The sequence below is a fragment of the Schistocerca serialis genome, chromosome 1 (assembly GCF_023864345.2).
Source record: "Schistocerca serialis cubense isolate TAMUIC-IGC-003099 chromosome 1, iqSchSeri2.2, whole genome shotgun sequence".
Lineage (NCBI taxonomy): Eukaryota > Metazoa > Arthropoda > Insecta > Orthoptera > Acrididae > Schistocerca > Schistocerca serialis.
The window spans coordinates 113,015,533-113,021,734 of NC_064638.1; positions in this window are offsets into that span (position 1 = coordinate 113,015,533).

Below are 6,202 nucleotides of genomic sequence, written 5' to 3' on the forward strand. Positions count from 1 at the left end.
TACACAAGTAACTATCATACACTTCAAAAACATCAAAGTGTTTGGAATCAGTGAAGCACTCTCTCTGAAGTTATTGTCTTATTCACTCATCAACTTGTGCAAAACCTTTTAGATCACCAATGACTTTGTATGTGAGAGCTAAACACTCTTGAGAATAAAACAATAGTCTTCTTTTAGAGATCTAATAATAACATCTTGCTGTGTGTGGTACTTTGTAAACAGAAACTAACAATTTTATATAAACAAACAATTATGGATCAATGATTTCAAAATCACCTATCTCTATGTTATTCTCTCTTCCACAGCATATTATGCAGAGCTAACCACTCTTAAGGAAGTCAAGTTTGATGGGACTGATGTTCAAGAATCTTGGTGGTAGTATATCTTACAGTTCTTCAGATAAACCAGCACCCTTACTCCCCATTTGGTGGTGACACATTTTGCACTCAGTATTGGATGGTGCTACTTTTTTTTCCAACAGCAACAGGCTTACAGAGCTTACTGCACTCCCCAGACTCTTTGAATTTGATAACGTGGAATCTCTCAGCAAGTAATTGATAAATATATATATATATATTTTCTTATTACTAACAGTGCCTGTTGCCTGTTGTACTTACATATTTTTCAATGACAATGACTGCAACGTTGTATCTCCAGCAGTTCAGCATCGACTGATAGCTTCCTAGTGAGATTTTGCAAACTTTATACTACACTTCACTGCTGAATCAGTAGGCAAAAATGTGATATAAACACTGACGTTTTTGAGATTCCCGATTATTGTGCAATTTGTCTGCTACTGATGTGAGGATTAGCCCCGACAGCGGCTAAAACACCTACTTGGGCATCATCATTTGATGCAGGTCGTGGTTGACATTTCAGATGTGGCTGAACACTTCCTGTTTCCTTAAATAACATAACTATCTGCCGAACGGTCCTGACACTTGGATGATGTCGTCCAGGATACCAAGCAGCATACATAGCAGACGCCCACTGGGCATTTTGATCACAACAGACATACATCAAAACGATATCAACCTTTTCTGCAATTGGTAAACGGTCCATTTTAACATGGGTAATGTATCACGAAGCAAATACCGTCCGCACTGGCAGAATGTTATGTCGTACTACATACTTATACATTTGTGACTATTACAGCGCCATCTATCACAAAGTGAAAAAAGTGGTCCAACAAAAACATTCATTTTTCTTTACGTACTACATGAATATGTAATAAAAATTGGGGGTTCCTATTTAAAAAAAACACAGTTGATATCTGTTTGACCTAGGGCATCATCATCTAGCGGGCCAACCATAGCACCATCTGGTTTCCCCCTTTAAGCTAGACAAGTTTCATTCTTTGTAGTTTTCTCGTCTGATACTTATTTCGTGAGATATTTGGCCCGGTCACTATCAATGGACCACCCTGTGTGTGTGTGTGTGTGTCTCCCTTAAAACCCACATCCTTTCGTCTTATATATATATGCTAAATATGGAGCTATTGTATCAGCATACTCTGAGAGGAACCTGACTAGTATACAATCTGGACCAGAAGCCTTGCCTTTATTAAGTGATTTAAGCTGCTTTACGACACCAAGTATATCTATATCTATGTTTCTCAACCTGGCAGTTGTTCTTGATTGGAAATCAGGAATATTTACTTTGTCTTCTTTGGTGAAGGCGTTTCAAAAAACCATGCTTAATAACTCTGCTTTAGTGGTACTGTCTTCAGTGACTTCACTGTTGTTAACGTGCAGTGAAGATATTGATTGTCTCTTGCCACTGGTGTGCTTTATGTATGACTATTATCTCTTTGGGTTTTCTGCCAGGTTTTGAGACACAGTTTCGTTGTGGAAATTATTGAAAGCATCTCGCGTTGAAGTATGCGCTATATTTCGAGCTTCTGCAAAACTTTGCCAGTATTGGGGATTTTGCGTCCTTTTAAATTTGGCTTGCTTTTTTCATTGCTCCTCCAACACGAATCTGACCCATTTTGTGTACAATGGGGGATCAGTACCATCACTTACTAATTTATGTGGTATATATCTCTCAATTGCTGTCGATACTATCTCTTTGAAATCATTCCAAAACTTTTCTATGCTTATATGATCAGATCGGAAGGAGTGCAGACTGTCTCTTAAAACGGTGTTAAAAGCATTTTTATCAGCTTTTTTAAATGGATATACTTTGCGTTTCTTTTTGATGGTTGTAGGTGTTACGGTGTTCAGCCTAGTAGCTACTGCCTTGTGGTCACTAATCCCTATATTCGTCACAATACTCACTATTTGTTCAAGATAATTTGTTGCTAAGAGGTCAAGTATGCTATCGCAACCATTTACGCTTTGAGAGGACTTATGAATTAATTGCCCAAAATAATTTTCTGAGAAAGCATTCAGTACAATTTTGGATGACGTTTTATGTCTGCCGCCGGCTTACGTATAATTTTTCCAGCATATCTAGGGTAGATTAAAGTCACCACTGACTATAATTGTATGAGTGGGGTACCTATTTGAAATGAGACTCAAATTTTCTTTGAGCTGTTCAGCAACTATACGTTCTGAGTCGGGGGTCAGTAAAATTCTCCAATTAATAGTTTAGTCCAATTGTCAAGTATAACCTCTACCCACACTACTTCGCAGGAACTGTCTACTTCAATTTCTCTACAAAGCGAACTACTTCTGTCAGCAATAAATACTCCAACACCAACTGTATTTAATCTATCCTTTCTGAACACTATTGGATCATTTGAAAAATTTCCGCTGAACTTATTTCCGGTTTTAGCCAGCTTTCAGTGCCTATAACTATTTGAGATTCAGTGCTTTCTACTAGGGCTTGGAGTTCTGGTTCTTTCCCAACACAGCTACAACAATTTACAACTACAATACCGATAGTTTCTACAACTAACTTACTGTGTTTTACCTGCCCCCTTTTAGACGGACACCTTTTCTGTGGTTCCCTGAAGTCCTCTAACCTAAAAAAAAAACCCCAGTCCCTTCCACACAGCCCCTGCTACCCATGTTGCTGCTAACTGTGTGTAGTGGACTCCTGACCTATTAAGTGGAACCCGGAAACCCACCACCCGATGGTGCAAGTCAAGGGACCTGCAGCTTGCACAGTCACAGAACTGCCTGAGCCTCTGATTCAGACCCTCCACTCCGCTCTGCACCAAAGGACCGCAGTCAGTTCTATTGATGATGCTGCAAATAGTGAGCTCCGCCTTAATCTAGTAAGCAAGACTGGCAGTCTTTACCATTTCCGCTAGCCACCCAAAACTAGAGACTATCTCCTCCGATCCAAAGCAACACACATTGTTGATACCGACATGAGCAACCACCTGCAGTTGTCTGCACCCTCTACTGTTCATGGCATCCAGAAGCAGCCTTTCCACATCCACAATGACTCTCCCAGTGTGCACATGGAGTGCACACTGGCTTCCTTCTCCTCCTTGGCAGGCATGTTACTAAGGGTTCCCATTACGCACCTAACATTGGAGCTCCCAACTACCAGCAAACCCACCCTCTGTGAATGCCCAGACCTTGCAGGTCGAGAAGCTTCCTCTGGAACAGGGTGGACGACTGCATTGGGATCAGAGACATCATCAGCCACAGATATACGCCCGAAACCTGTTCGTCAAACAAACTGGAGAGGCCCTACGATCGGCCTCTCTGAAAGTTTTTCAGTGCCTGCCAGACTTTGGAATGAACTCCCACTCGACCATAGGTGAGGGGTCAACCTCAGTGCAGGCAGTACTCGGGTTGGCCACAGCAGTGGACTGATCGGGCGACACTTGGGACGTGTTCGACATTCCTCACATCCCCGCGTCTGACCCCCCACAGTGATGCCCCTTGGCAGCAGCCTCAAGTTGTGTGACAAAAGCCAACGCAGCCTGAAGCTGTGAGCGATGGGTCGCCAACTCAGCTCGCATCTGTACACAGCAATCACAGTTCCTATCCATTACTGCAGTCGCTCCCATTTGAAGCTCATAAAAATATGTAACAAACGAATGGTGTACTTGCCTTATTAGCTACAGGAGGTGCTCTCTCACTGACAGTCTAACAGACACTGAGCTACACTAACCAAGCCTGTACGATACGAGGGTCGATAGCAACGGTGGTACTGTACACTACATTGTTATTAAAATAAAAGCTTGTGCCTAGTATGCATTCAAACATGCAAGAAATTACAAAAATACTCTAGAAACTACACAAGTATTTGTAAATAAGTCAGTCCTGTTTGAAGTTCGTAAAAATATGTAACAAACAAATAGTGTACTCGCTTTATAAGCAGCAGGAGGTGCCCTCTCACTGACTGTCTAACAGAATAATCCGACTGTCTAACAGAATAATCCGAATTAACTGGTGATCAGCTTTCTTGCTGGCCTTAAAAGCAGTAGATGATAATTCACATGATAATGAAATTTGAAGAACTTCATGAAGAAATGATTGTTGCCTAAAAGTTTTATAATGTCTGATGAAAGTACTAGAACAAGAGACTAGATTTGAAAACAGTTGCCATGACTTGGTTTTTGGATTGCAATAGTATGCACTGGTTTATGAGCTTCTGCAAAAGAATTTAAAAAAAATGTTAGAGTAAGTATCACCAAGTGTACAGAACTAGGCAGAGAGACAAGTGTTCTCCAGTTGACACACTACAAGATAACAGATATGGGTAATCTTATCACTTGCAAGGATGCTGCCGGCCTCCTCTCACTGCTGAGACGTGAGCTCCAATGTTGACTCATTACATGGGGGAGAACTCTTTCTACATAATACAAATATTGATGGGGTTCACACCATGATTTTTTTTTTAAATGCTGAATTGGTTCACTAGAGCCTTGCAGTTTGGGGGAGAAGGAGAAGCTGAGTGCAATAAGTCTTTGCAAGTTTCAACACATTTTTCCTTGTTTTACTCTCAGGAAAAAAAAAAAAAAAAAGTGTTGCGCCTTGCTTAGCTTTACCTATTTTGTGGGAAACAGATGTTTCTGGGAATGTTTACTGTTTGATCCCTGAATCAGCACACAGGATAAGAAATTCCTGCTGAGTCAGCAGGAAGGTTACTATAAAAGCTGGAAAAAAACTTGCTAGGGAGCTATCAGTTGATGCTGAACCTTTGGAGAGCCAACACCGCAGTCTCTGTCTTAGCGAAAGATATAAGTAGAGCAGGCATTGCTACTAATAAGAATTTATATATTTTGCTTGAATCACTTGCTGTAATACATGAAAACAGGGATTGCATGTTACAGAGCTCAATGAGCCTGATGAGCACAGTAAGCACTGTAAGCCTGTCTGTTTTGGAAAAAAAAGAGCTTGGCCATTCGATATTAAGCACAAAACGCATCACCACCATATCTGGAGTAATGGTGCTGGTTTATCTGAAGGACTGCAAGGTATATCTACCGTTAAGATTCTTGACCGTCAGTCCCACTGAACTTGGCTATCTCAACAGTAGTAAAGCATGCACAATGCGCTGTGGAAAAGAGAACAACATTGAGATAGGTGATTTTGAAATAATTGACAAGTAATTGTTTGTGTATATAAAAATGTTAGTTTCTACTTACAAAGTATCACACAGAGCATGACGTTATTGTTAGATTTCTAAAAGAAGACTGTTGTTTAATTCTCAAGCGTGTTTAGATCTCACATACAAAGTTATTGGTGATCTAAAAGCTTTTGCAGAAGTTGATGAGTGAATAATACAATCGCTTCAGAGAGAATGCTTCATCAATTCCAAATACTTTGATGTTTTTGGAGGTTATGGTAGTTACTTGTGTATTCACAATGCAGAACTACTTCTGTCTGAGCATAAGAAGCTGGTCGATTGCTATATTACAGATACATTATTCATAATGCACACAGTTTACCCACAAAGCACTATTCGGTGCCACTCTGATTTCATTAATGGAGATAACAGCAGTGAAACCTTGATTATCAAATTGAGTTGCTCCAAATATCTACTCAAAAAGCAAGAAACTGCTGTTTGCAATAGTCAATGCTGTAAAAAGTGTGGAGGATCATGTAGAATGTGTATGAAATTTGCAGAGTATAAAATGTAATGAACTTCCTGCAAAAATTTTTTATATAATAAAATTATTTTTATACTTTGTTTTTTATTTTATTTCTCAGCAACATATACAATAATAAGGCAATTTTGATAAGTTGTATGAGAGACAAGAAATGATTACTAGACAGCAGAGGTATACACAGTA